This window comes from Vidua chalybeata, chromosome 3 (assembly GCF_026979565.1).
Source record: "Vidua chalybeata isolate OUT-0048 chromosome 3, bVidCha1 merged haplotype, whole genome shotgun sequence".
Classification (NCBI taxonomy): domain Eukaryota; kingdom Metazoa; phylum Chordata; class Aves; order Passeriformes; family Viduidae; genus Vidua; species Vidua chalybeata.
Genome location: NC_071532.1, coordinates 43,387,676 through 43,401,723, shown reverse-complemented (window position 1 = coordinate 43,401,723; position 14,048 = coordinate 43,387,676).

Genomic DNA, 14,048 nt, shown 5'->3' with positions numbered 1-14,048 from the left:
GGGAAATTCTTAAGTCCCTGTCAAAGTGCTGACTGTCCCTGCACAGCTCCTCGGGACTACCCCTACTCTGCCCATGGCCCAGGGCTCCATGCCAACCCCTGCTCCAGGCTCTCAGCCCCTCCTCCAGTGATGGTGCAGCAGGGTCAGGCTTCAGCTCATCACAGTCTGCCCTGCCTAGTCACTGGCCCTGCCAAGCTGGACCCATCCACAGACCTACATCCTGGCCAATCCTCAGCCCATCACCTTCCCCAGGAGAGTGTCCAATGCCTGGGCTGGGGCTGCACAAGTGCAGGCTGCTGTGCACCTGCCTGGACAGTGGGATGTGCTCTGGCTGCCATGCCCTGCATCCCCTGTGTAACAGGGATAAAGGGAAGTGATGCAAATTCAGCTCTGAAGGGCCACTCAAAGCCTGTTTCTCAGGCAGATTTTCTAAATGTGTGTGCAAGAGCTGCACATGTAAAAAAGCTCTGCATGGAGAGGTATGTTTGTTGGAACCTGATGATTCTGGGTTTGTAGGTTTCCATTTCCAGAAGAGTAGGACTTTTTCTTATTCTGGGCTTCCATGGATGAAAAGAGGCAACAACAATGACCTGCAATTTTTGGAACTAGAAACATTTTTACATGTTATTTAGTAGAGACCCTATACAATTTACCATATGGTGATATCAAAAGCTATCTAGACAAAACACTGTGTAATCTCAATGTCTGCAAGGAGTTGAACAAGGAGTTAAAGAAGGGAACAAGCCTGATCAGAAATGGAAAAAAAATCACTGAAATATTCAAAAGGCATTTATTAAGATAAAGAGGTGACCTCTTAAGGTCTGTTGGTTTGTTTTTTTTTTCTTCTGCAAAGACTTTTTGCAGCCTAAGTGCCCTTAGCAGTCCAGAAACTTTGGAAACTCTGAAGTTCTTGTAAACCAGAAGTGATGATGTGATCCTCACCAGCTTTCCTAAAATGGATGTCTTTCTTGCTAGATGACGTGTCCATTGCTGCAGTACAGAATTGATATTTGATCTGGAAAACATCTCTGGAATACATCTCCTTAAGTGCTCCACTTGAATTTTTTTTTTCTCAGACAGAAAAAGTATAACATTGTCTTATGTAAATATCATAGGTAATTTAGTGATAATTAGATGTCTGAGTTGTAGCATCTCAAATTTCCAACCAGTCTTTAAAAAACTGTGTTAGAAAATGCTTTAAGTGACTTTTTTAAAATACAATATGCTCAAGATTCAACTCACTTACTTAGATGGTGTAGTGGTGAATTATGGGTAAGTTGAGAGGGGTGCAGCCAAACTTTCAGGTCTACAGAGGGAAAGTACTTTTGGCTTCCAAACAACATTTTTCACAGAAATTATTACAATATGACTTGGGGAGATGAGCTCAAACTCTCTTGATGATTAAAAGGCTGAAACTGGATTTGGTTGTTAAGAGACAAGTAAATGGTTGCACAGAAACTCTTCTGAGAACTAGTGAAAGCCTTGGACAGAACCAAAATCATTTTAGTCTGTAAAGACTGTTACTTTTGACTGATTCCTCCAATTTTTTAAAAAAATTATTTTCAAAAATTGATCAACTCTATTTCCTTTTCACAAAGTTGTCATTCCAGGCTGTTTTGGATTTACTTCTAGAAATACAGTCTTTGCTGATTTGTGAAATCTTACAGTTTCTCACATGATGTTACCCTACTTAAAGGATTTCTTTCTTCTGACCTCTCAGTCTATGTATGCTTATGAGTGTACAAGCTGGAAACCTTGTCTATAATGAAAGTCCCATCCTAAGGCACACAGTTTTAAATATTTTTCCTTTGCTTTATTTAGTTTCATCTATAGTTCATGGAACTATCTTTTTCTAGTAAAATGCTTACTTTGTATTTGTTTCCAGTCCTGTTAAAGAGAATGAAAAAAATATCTTTCAGAAGGTAATTCAGTCTCATGTCTTGCCCCACTTGTGCCTTTTCAAAGTGAGGCTAAATCTTTTTGATTTGATCTGATCTGAAATAGATAGCATTTTCATACAGATTAGTTTTTAATTTCCTGTGTAAAATGACTTTTCTGAGATTGTATGGAGACTTTAAAGGAGTGATTATACATTTCTGAATTGTGAAGTGATAAAGTGCCATTAAAGACTAAGGACACACATTCTTTTTCAGTTGTGGCTCCATAGGCTACTGTTGCCTTCCCTCATTCCTGCTAAAGACAAATGTTCCCTCAAATTTCTATGCAGAGCTGGTCCCTGGCCTCTTTTATCCCAAGTAATCCATACTAGGATAACTTTAAACTAACTGTGAAACGATCTTCAGTTGCCCAAAGCTTAGAGGTGATCCTAACTAGACCTTTTTTTTACAGCGGACAGACCATAATCACTGAGAGGACTGTAAATTTCTAAAGGCTACATTTACCTTTAGCTAAACTCAACCAATGTTTAAAATACGGAAACTCAGTTTCTTCTGAATGAGACCATAAAAATATAACAGATCTTTCTCTTCACATTCTTTGTCTCAGTCCAGCAACATTTTGTGGCATTTTGGGTTGCAGTAGGGCCCACACAGGCTGAATATTCCTGCAAAATCTGAGCTCATGGGTGCCCCAAAGGCTAGGCTTACTTCCCACTTCTGACTGCAGTTGTCTGCTCCTTTTTTGTATAAGCTCTTCTGTTTGTTAGACACCCCCAGCTTTCTGAAACAGCAGAAAACACTCACTTTTGGTGGCAGCAGACTGTCTGATTGACCCAGCTGTCTTGCACAACCTCACCCTTGGTGTCTCTGGGTCACTAAGGAAGAATTTCTTGCTTGAAAGACTTGGCTCTATCATTTTCTGCTTCTTTCAGGCATCTGCTAATATCTGCCCTTGCTGCAGGCTTCCTCCCCACTGGGTCATGCCCTCATGCTCCAGAAGACTTTCCCCTTCAGCCAAGGCAGGGCAGGCACAGAAAGGCAAAAGGGCAACCCCCTGGCTGGCCACAGAAAGGGAACACAGAAAGGGTAGACACAGTATTCTGGGCATGCACTGATATTTAACATCTCTTTCCCCCACACCCAGACAGGGACAGCAATGGGTATAGATATGCTAGAAGTCATGGTCTTTTGGGCTGGGGGTGGGAATTGTACTTCTTTCTGTGAGGAGAACTTTGGACCTCAATTCAGTGGTGATAATTTCAGGTTCATTGTATTCCCTCTGGTTGTTTTACCAAGAAAGTAATTCCTTATTTGAAAAATACAGAATTTATATATTTTCTGTCCAGAAACAGCTTACTAAGAAAGGTGTGCATTCATTATTTTTTAAAACAATATTGAAAATTTAAAAAATGTTAAACATATATATTTTCTGAGTATTTAACATCTTTTTCTTAGCCACTCAATTGCATGCTATGAGGATTTTCATATTAGATCCAGAACATCAAAGATAAAGCCATTTACTCCAACTTTTACTTGTCCTCCAGGATAAGTACTTCACTTCTTTGTGAATGGGAAAGGTACTTCCCATTCTCTAGAAAGATGTTCCTGATTATCAGTGTGTACATGTAAAAATAGTTGTAGCCAAATGAGCCTAGCTTTTTGGCAATGAACAGAAAATCAGATTTTGAACTTGTGCTTGGCAGAAACTGCATTTTCTGACACTCTGTTATTTAGGTCTTTCCACCAGAAAAGTACTCAAAAACCTTAGCCCTGAATTCCCACTCTTGAAATAATTGTCATGTATTATTTTTAAGGTTCCAAAGACACACATATGGTTCTGCATTGAACCTTTCCTAGCAAGAGACTGAACCAGTGGTTAATGACAGTGGTTGGTTTTGTGCATTTGGCTTCTCTCCAGCTAATGCACATTGGCTGCTGCAGCTGGAACATGATGAGGGGAAATGTGGAGGGAGGCCATTGTACCCGCTTCAGTGATTCCTGTGTGCTTTCCTAACTACTTCCAACTTTCTGATGGCTGACAAGAACCAGATCTGGGATGCTTGAGCAACGTTCATTTATAAGAGAACTTCTCTGTCTGGAATCCTAAGGAAAAGGGAAGGATGGCCTGAAACATCTGGACAGGTTGGATATAGTCCTCAGACTTCCTGTTGGACAGTGTTTTCTAGGCCTTTTTTTTTTTTTTTTTTTGAAGATGTAATTGTTTACAAACTGTGCAAAGCACAACATCAGAGCATCAGACCAGTGTTATTGCCTGAAGATTTGCTTATATTAATAGAAACAAAACCACACAAAAACCAATCGCTGTGTATGATTCAATAAGAGTTTATTAAAGTCCTGGGATTAAAAGAAAAATTTTCACTGAGACTGTATGCATCAGTATGGACAGTTTCATTCATTCTGCTTGCTTGCAAAAACAATCAATTACTTATTTTTGAGGCTTTGTTGTTGCTATTTGTAAATATTTCAAAGAAAACATATGTTGAATACTACAACCTGCATTAAATAGAGCGGTAAAATTTTTGAGTGGCAATTTTTTTGAGGGGAGAAGGGTATAACATGACAGTGAGAAAACTGTTATCGTGAAAAAACTCATGATCAAAAATACAGAGATCAAAGGTTTGAGAGGATGTAAATTTAGAGACATAGATGATGTTCATTATACCACAGACATGCATGCTAAAATAGTTGAAGAATTCATTCAGAAGGCTTTTCTAGGATTGAAACCTAATTTCTCCTGCTAATATAGAAAATATTTCTTTCATCTTAGTCTTCCATAGACAGTATACTGTAAAGAAAATTAAATACAGCCCAGGAGCTGGGAACAAGTCAGAATTCAATCCATTATTTATTCCAGCTAATTCTGGATATGATGCTTCATTGCTCTTCTGTTTCTTAGTCCTTGCTTCATAGTTCAAGTCCCCCTGCTGAATGTAAATCTAAAGTTATGAAAGGAAGGTAGTGGTGAAGAAGAAACCCTTTCTTCTCTATCTAACACATTTATGCTTTCACTGCTGCTAAAGATTTTTTTTCTTCAACACCAGCTTGGGAATTGACTTGCCTGTGCAGTTGAGTGACACAGGCATTCCAGTGATCAATATCTAAAGTCAATATCTAAGGTATGAGGAACCAAAAAAAGGTGGGGTTAATGCTATTGAAAGTAAAACATATTTCAACTTTTAGTCAGAGTACTACTGAAATAATGTACTGCAGGTCATAATGACCCATTAAGATCAGCTCAATGATGCTTCAAAATAGAAATGGTCAGGACACTGCTCTTCCTGCAAGTGACATTAAAATAATGCATATTTATGTAATATAGTTACTGCATGCTATTGAAACCTGAAATATTAAAACACATTTTTGGGAAAAAAAAGGAAAATTTTGCATAAAATTTCTATTAGTCAAAAAGCCAATTTTCTTGGAAAATATTTTGGCAGGAGCTCTTAACATATAAGTTGAAATGCTTTTAGAAACACTCAAAATTGGGTTTGGATATGATGTAATTCTAATTAAATTCTTTGGCAAAGGAGCAATTTTTCCAACTTCAATCAAGGAATGTACTAAAGAAGATGGACTTCAAAAATAAAAGCACATTGTATTACAAATCATGTGTCCAGTGCTCTCCATAATGATTCTTGGCATATAAAGTATGCACATCTACACATCCCCAGTCTTTTGACAGAATCAGTACAGGTCTTAGAGGTTCACTTTATTTCCTAAATTGTCTGTAATATGTTGGCCATGTATGAATCATCAGTGATCTAATTTTCAAAATTACAGATTATTTATTTTCTACCCATTTTACATGTATCAGTAGATGGTGATACCATGAAATAGCTCTTAAAATCAGACCAGCTGATGTATCTTATGTAAAGATATATAAGGTGTTTTGGAAAGAAATTTTGCCCAATATGGCATTCATTTTTTTAAATAATCATCATATTGTCATGAAATTAAATTACAAGACTGAAATAAAGAGTTAACTATAAAATACGGATCCTATAGATGGAATTGAAAACTGCATTGCAATAACATGAAATATTATGCATTTAGCAAACGTTTTTAACTACTGCTTGCATGTGTTGTCTCTTATTGGCCTTACTACACATTAAAAATGTCTTCTAAGTGTCTTCTTCAAAACATCTGAAGTACATGGGCATGTTGGGAATGCTACCCCATCATCAGACATTCTGCTTCCTTAGTTCAGTCTCTCCTTGTCCACTGGGATCAGTTCTCTGGGAAACACATTTTTGGCTCATGGCCCGATATCTTCCCAGAACACTTATTCTTACAAGTACAGAATCATAAGCCACATCAATGAATCTACCAGAGTTTCCTGAAAATTATTGGTAGTACAGTGTTTGCCACGTGCATAATTTTGTACTGACAAAATAGCCTTGCATGAAGAGAAACCTCTGCTCACTGCTTCCCTTCCTACTCTGCCTCTTAGATTTTCTAAGTGGAGCCAGGACCCAAAGCCTGTTCACAGCAAGCCCACTAAAGGAAAATTGTGAAGCCTATAGTTACAGTGCAGAAACACTGCCAAAGGTACAGCCAAAATATAATTCTGTATAAATTCTGAATTGCTATCAGATGCTGGGAATGAGAACAGTAGCTGAATTCCCTGGGTCTCCTTGGCTAGTGAAAATTGAAGCATCTGCCAAGAAGACCAGTTTCCAAGCTATTGAAAGAGAAACCCTCAGAATCCCAAAAACATTTGGGAATAATTTTTCCAAAAGGGTGAGCTGATAATTTTTTGTAGACAGCAGTAAAAAAATCTATTCTAGTTCTTCTTACTAATAATATCTCTCACAAATATACTTATATAGATCTTGCTGTATAGAAAAATATGTGGATGCATTTACAGAATAGTACCAAGAATCACTGAGCTTACCTAAGCTCAGTTACCTGGTATCCTGGTATCTTCCTAATGGAGTGAGGTAAGTGCTTGCAGCAGAAAGTTCATTTATTGCTAGATGTGAGTCTTGGAATATTATTTTGTGGGGGTACTCTTCCCTAAGACTGCTTTGTCCCCTGAGGAAATCTCATCCAAAAATACAATATATTTACCACTTATTCGGGAGTAATCTATTAAAGAGTTGTGTTAAGGGAAAATGGGTCATATTTTTAAAAAAATGTTGTGAATCATAGCTTGTCAGCTGAACAATACAAATCAGTTACTGCACACTCCTCATGATACTAATTCTAGGTTTTCCTCACCAAGGCCATGCAAAAGTGAGCTGCTGTATTTGACCTTGGTGGAATGAGCTGGATTCTTACAATTTTTTGTACTTGTTCATACAACACAGCATTTCTGTGAAGAAAAAAATAGTAAGTTGGATTTTCATATCCTGTTGAAAAATTCCATTAACTCCATGAATGTTATGATTGCTTTTTGATGAAGATGCATGTGACTTACTGGATGAGAAGAAATACGTAATATCTTGAACTGTGTTTAAGCAAGAATTAAAGGACACAAGTGTCATATTTTTCATCCTGTAAATCACAGCTTCGGTGCTGCTTAACTCCAGAGGTGAAACAACTCAATTTTTCTCTTAAAAGTCTCTATACAGCCAAACTCTGCTTCAAAACATAACTGAGAACTCTTCTGTCTTAACAGGCTCAGAACCGTGGGGCTTCTTGAAATCATGTACAGCCCATTTGAACTTCACAGTTAGATCTCATCTTTCCCTCATACTCAGCACTTTTGGAATATGAGCCTCCATCTAGACCTCTCCAGATGGAAACAGCTGAAAATGCTAATAATTTTTACAAACCTGTTGCAAAGCATGTAGTGTTGATTCACCAGAACAGCATTCACTACAGTAAAATGCTTGCTAATTCTGATCTGCCTACACAAGCCCAGAAGAACAATCTTGGTTTTACTAGAATTACTTATTTAGCCTGTCACTTTTAAAATGCTTTCTTCACCTCAGAATTACTTAGAGGCTGAAAGGCTCAACACAGCTCTTCTGGTAATTGCAACCTGAGTTGAAATTCTTGGCTGAGCTGAGGAGAAATGTGCCAACCTGGCAAGCAGAATCTTCTGGTGGCCTCAAGGGAAACATTGGCAGGAGACTAGGACCCTGTGGGGAAGACATTTAAAAACTGAAGACATATGAAATAGTGCATATGTGTTGGTTAATATAGCACAGCATAGTTATTTCTCTGCAAAAAAAATATTCAAGGATTAAAAAAAAAAATGAATTCCCATTTCTAACAGTTTCTTTTCCCTGATGTTTATAGACTTCCCACAGAAACTTAATTTGAAGGCCACTTATGAAAGCCAGACTATGTTTTACACAGCATTATGTCTGAGCACAATTTTTCATATGCTCCTCGTCTGACATGCTGGGAAGAGCTGGGCAGTTCCATGCAGGAGTTCCAGTTTCATCCCATTTAAAGATTATCTGAGTAACATGTACTTGGGGCAGCATTATAAGCTCTCTCTATGGTTACTGGAAATCAATAAATCCCCCTGAGTATAAAAGGGTGAGTTTGATTTTAGATAGGTTGAATCAACTTCTAGTCTCCCCTGACACTGAAGCAAGTTTTTGTTGGTGGTCTAACTAAGCTTACCAGATGAAAGTTTTCATGGTATTAATAAATCCACTTATTAGCAAGGATGGATAGAATATGTAGGCAATGTAGTTTTCATTTTATCCCAGTTTTATGTTGGGGAAGATGAAATAGCAAGGCCCTATAAATATGAGGGCCTGGCAAAAGAATTAGAGAATACAGATATCGAGATGAAAACGAGGTTTGAAATACCAAACCTTCATTACTGAGCATCCCGAAAACAATAATGCAATCCCCCCTTTCTGATAGATCCTAAGGTCAAATGGAATGTCCTGTCTCACCCCCCAATGTATGGTTCATCCCATACCTGTAACCCTCCCCTGAAGTATCCAATGTCTGTAACCCCATTGGCCCAAGTCCTGTCCCAGCCCACCTTGAAGCCCCCTGATAAGGTGTGGCCGAGGGACCAGACGCTCTCTGTCTCGGACCTTCCTGCTGGGACACCCACCTGGCACCATCTCTCTCTCTCCCTCTCTCTCCCCCGCTCTCCCCGGGCCTGCCACGAGTTGCGGCTAGCAACTCTAAGCAGGGCCCTTCATCCTTTACAATAAACCCTATGCTCTAAAGACCGGGCCTCAGAGATCCTTCGTTACCACCCATCCAAACCGTCCTGGAGTCCAGCATTCCCCGCAGTTTTAGAAGATTATAATAGTCACTGAATATAGAAGGCGTTCCTAGAATTCTACAGAGATGAAACTGAAAAGATTCCATAAACTGAACCAGAGAATCTTAGGAGTTACTGAAAAAACAGAAGAAAATACATCCTCTATGGAGTCTTCAACTGTTTTTTAAAAAGTTGGCTCTATTGAATTCTGTAGCAACAACAAAATTTCCTATTAAATGCTTGCAGAAAAAAAAAATATAGGACATTTTCAAGTTAGAGAAAACACAAAAAAAGTAAAAGAGCTGTGCTGTGTGCATACAACTCCCATCAGCACTGATGGTACAAGGACAAGCACACTGTGGAAACAAGCCTCCAGAAATGGCCAAGATTCCAGTCAAGTGATAGTGATTCCAGTAGGTGTGACTCTTGTTCTACCCTACCAATAGCCTACCAATAACCTGCACATTTGCCAGTGGTTTTGGGAGACATCCTGTGCTCCTGAATCGTTTGCTGCAATGTTTGAAAAAGCACACCAGATGGCAGAAGTGTTTGCTTTCCGGAGCCAGGCTGGCAGGAGCGGGAGTGTGGAGCCCTCCGTGCCCCTCTGCCACGTGCCAGCTGTGTTTGGGTGATGTGATGGGGCCGGTGGGGTGGCTTTGCATGGACAGACCTCTTCCAGCTTGGCACTCTGAGTTGCTTCTCTACTGGAGACGCATTCTCCTCCTCCTCATGACTAAACTCAAACCAGATGATACCTCTCAAAGTGAACAAACATTTTTTTCTTCATTTAGTGCAAGAGTAATGCATACAAAATGTTAAAAATGCAAAATACAAAAAGCGGCATAATAAAGGTGGTTCTGTGGCAAAGGAGTCACACATCTATGAAGACTTGTTAGATACATCTTGATAAACAATCAAGCAGCTTTAAATAGCTGTACCAGAAAAAAAATGAAACAAGCAGTACAGTTTCCCTTTGAAGTTTTGACAAGGGTAGCAATCACAGATTGTACTATTTTTACTAATCTCACTAAGTATTTACATGCCTTTTTTCCAAACTTTTTTTTTTTTTCCAAGACAGCTGTGAGCAGACAGCATAGCTACTCACACATTTGGGTACTCCGCAAAAAGAAATATTGGAAAGGCTTTTGGATATACTCTCTCATTGTCTTAAGCTTCACAGTGCAACATGTGGGCAGGATTTTCTGTGCAAAAAGGACTGAGAATATTCTTCTGTGCTATTCTTGTCACTAAAAAAAACTGATTCTGCTGGCAATGGAAAATGTTCCATTTCAATGGTGTATCTGTTTTTTCAATCCTAGAGTGGAGGGCATATGTGAGAAAATATTTTGGCCATATCTGATTATCATATATAGCATTAGATAACAGAAAATGTAGCACTTTATAAGTCTAAAATGCCTAAAAAAGGTTTTTCTAGGGGTGAAACCAGTTTTCTCCAAGTCACACTTGTATCCTTGGCAGTGGTAGCTTTCACCCCATGGATGAAGCCTGCCATTTGTACAGCTCGTTCAGCCAAGAGCTGAAAAAGTACATCATGGATGTTATTTCATCTCCAGATGTTCTGTGTGACAAGTCCTTGCCATAGCTCACATGAAGCCCTTTGAGGCCAAAGCAGGACAATCTAAAAGAATGCTGCCAATTGAATGAAAAGTGTTCAATGTGTTTTATACAGATTTGAAGATCTGTGGTGCTCAAGGAAGATTTCATGGTGTTCTGTTAATCATAGAATCATAAAATCATTAAGGCTGGAACATGTACTTAGCTTCACAATATTGATTAATTTTTATACATGGTTTATGGCTAGGGAGATTGACACATAAAAGATAAGCAGTTAGCCCTTGGGAAAAAAGAATATTTTATGCCCTAGAGGGAAGCAGAACTCAAGCAAGTCAAGCAGTAAACCTGCCCATATCTTATTTTCCATAACACCATTTTGTGGAACTGCTGTTTCTAATTTGGAGGAGATGGCAAACTACAGCTCAAGGTTACAAAGAAGTGTTTTGCTTTACAGCAATAAAAAGAGAAGGGAAATACATTTCTTCTCAAATCTCTTTCTTATAGGTATCTAGCAGCAATTCACAATTCCAATGTCATGGTTTGACACTGGCGCCTCCATGAAAATACACCTTCCCAAATAAATGCTGTGAGATGGTATCAGGAACAGACCAGAGCAGGCCCAAGCTTAATAACAAAGGGAAAAAAGACTTTATTAAACTTCTACTACATAAGACACACAGACTAAATCCAGGATGAAGACTTTTTAAAACACACCCCTCCTCCTCCCAATTCCTAAAACACCCACCATGAAACATCGCCCGGGATTCCTGATCAAATTATCACCTTTCAGATAATCAATACTCAAACTACCAAGGGAGAGAGAAGTCTCTCTTGCACCACAGACCCCCCAGGAAACACAGTTGCCACCTCCTGTGTTTCCATGTCACACATGGCAACCGCCCAGACAAAATCTGCCAGTGTCACACTCTCCTTTCCATGTCACAGTGCTCTCACCACTGTGCATGGACAGACTGCTCATAGGGCTCCTTTAAGGATGCTTTGCGACGGACCCAAAGATACAACAGTTCAGCTTTTCATCTTGGGACTACAGTCCCCCCATTTTCCCCTGGGGCCAAGGGTCCAAGAACAGAGATCATCTTCTTCCTGAAGACACAGGGCATCACCATTCCCTCCTCAACTTTCCTCTGTTCTTGCCATTCCTCCGCTGGTGGTTGCTGAAGCAGGTCTCCTTGGGTCACCACTGCATCCCCCTAAAATGCAGTCTCTATTGCAGGAGAATTCGGTTCAGACTATGGCTAACAAGAAAAGTCCAGCCAAAAGCTACTTCATCATCTCCTCCCACCCAAATATTTCCTCTTCTAACATCTCAGGTCCTGGACTGTCTCTCTTCCACTACAAATCAAGGAGGAGTAATATTTTACAAAGCCCTCATTTCCCAGAAAGAGTTAAAAGTTCAGACTCCCTGGACGGCTGAAATCTCTGCTCAGCATTCCGTCTCCCACGCTGGGCATCATCCCCCCCTTTCTGCTTCTCCTCTGCCGGCAAATTTCCAGGTGCCATCAGACTCTCTGTCACTTTCCTTCTCGGAGGGGGGAACAAAGGCATCTCCGCTTTTCTCCACCCTTCCGTCCAGGAGCTGGCTCGGTTCCAGACCTTCAGCCCCTCGGCCTACCTGGACAAGGCCGCGTGGCTTCCCCTCCCCCACCCAGCCCATCGCTGGGCAGGGGAGAGTCTGCACTCTCTGAAGACCGGAACCAAAGAGACAGTTCTCCTGGGAGTTCTTGCTTTTAACCCCCTGTGTTCTCAGAGGCGTGTCCGTACTTTCAGTGGTCACTCCAGGTGCCAATATCCAAACCTGACCACTGATTGGTTTGACCCAACTTCCTGGAAAAAAATTCACTTCCATGTCAAACCACGACATCCAATAACAAAAAGCATAAATGCATGTAATTAATTATTCAGGCTTCTAAAAGAAGGAGATTGTTTTAGACCGTGTCCTTCTTTTTATGTTTTTTATGTCCTTCTTTGTATGTTTTGCCTTCCAATTTTGATCTTGTATGATACAATTTTAAATATTTTTAGTTCTCTTCCACGACCGCTGAAAGCATTGCTATTGTTGAGAATGAGAGCTGAAATCCCTTTCAGAAAGGAACTAGGGCTTTCTGGAAAAGGCAACTTTTGCTTCCCTTGGTTAGCAGAATAAAGTTTTAAAACATCACTATCAAGAGATAGGGATACATGGACAACATGGAAAGTAAACAGGATCTTTCTGCTGCTTTTAGATCACAGAGCTGTAAATATTTCCTGCTGGGATGTTCGATGCAGGTGTCGGGGTTCGGGTTTGCTGACTGGCCAAGCTGGAAAGATCTTCTATGTACATGGCAGCTCCTCCTGGTCCTGGCAGACACTGCAATGCTCAGGGAGCACTGATGGCTGGAAGAAAAGATTCCCTCTGCCTGGTCCTGGAGACCCCATTTAGGACATCCTAGATTTTGCAGTACCACCATTTAGATGTAGTTTACAAGATTTTGGTGAAGCAATTGGTGCTGTTCTTTGTTAGAAGTTGTAACTTATCACAACTGTGCAGCCTTTGCTGCTGCCTGGAGATGCAGAGAGGCAATCAGGCACTGAGCAGCAGTGGTTAACACAAAAGGAGCAAGTACCCTGCCACACATTTGAGAAGGGGAGTACCAAGCCCAGAGGAATGTAGCTTTGGCTTCCAGATGCTAGGCTGAGCTTTGAGGCTGTTAAAAAGAAACAGATATTGTAGAAGTGTCATAATAGAAAAAGGGCTTTCAAATTGGTTTTGAAACTTTTGACACCTGAAACAGTGTAAGAACATATGTGTTGGTTTTCTGCATGGGAAGGAGTGGTCCTATGGATGTATTGAAGTGGTTTATCAGTTGAAGGTGAAAGATGTGGAGTATCTGTGTGCTTCACACAGCCATATTCAATTTTATGCTTGCTGCAAGGGGTGGGGCAGAGCAGTGAGTATTTCTGTCTGAATTGAGGTACATCTCCACACTGTGTGGTGGGAAAATGGGTAGTGGGGGTTAGAGGTTATACAGTCAGAACTAGGAGGATCATGGATGCGGTGGCTGGGCTCCAGGGCCCTCCTGAGATTCCAGAATTACCATGATTGGCCAAGAGCTTCCCAGGTCCTTCTCAGCCCCACCAGTGGCAAATGGCACCATCTCACACAAGCTGAGAGGAGAAGGTGGTTACAAACACAGAACAGCTTTCTGGAGCCAGTAGTCAAGGAGCGTGGGGCAAAAGAATCCCTCCTGAAAGGCTGAGCCCTGTTTGGATGTGGGTCAGTGCCTTTCTCAGAGTTTTAGGGGTGTGAGCAAATGGTTTAAGCACAACTGAAGTTTACAAAAACTGTGTCAACAGGTAGGAATTGTTTCTTC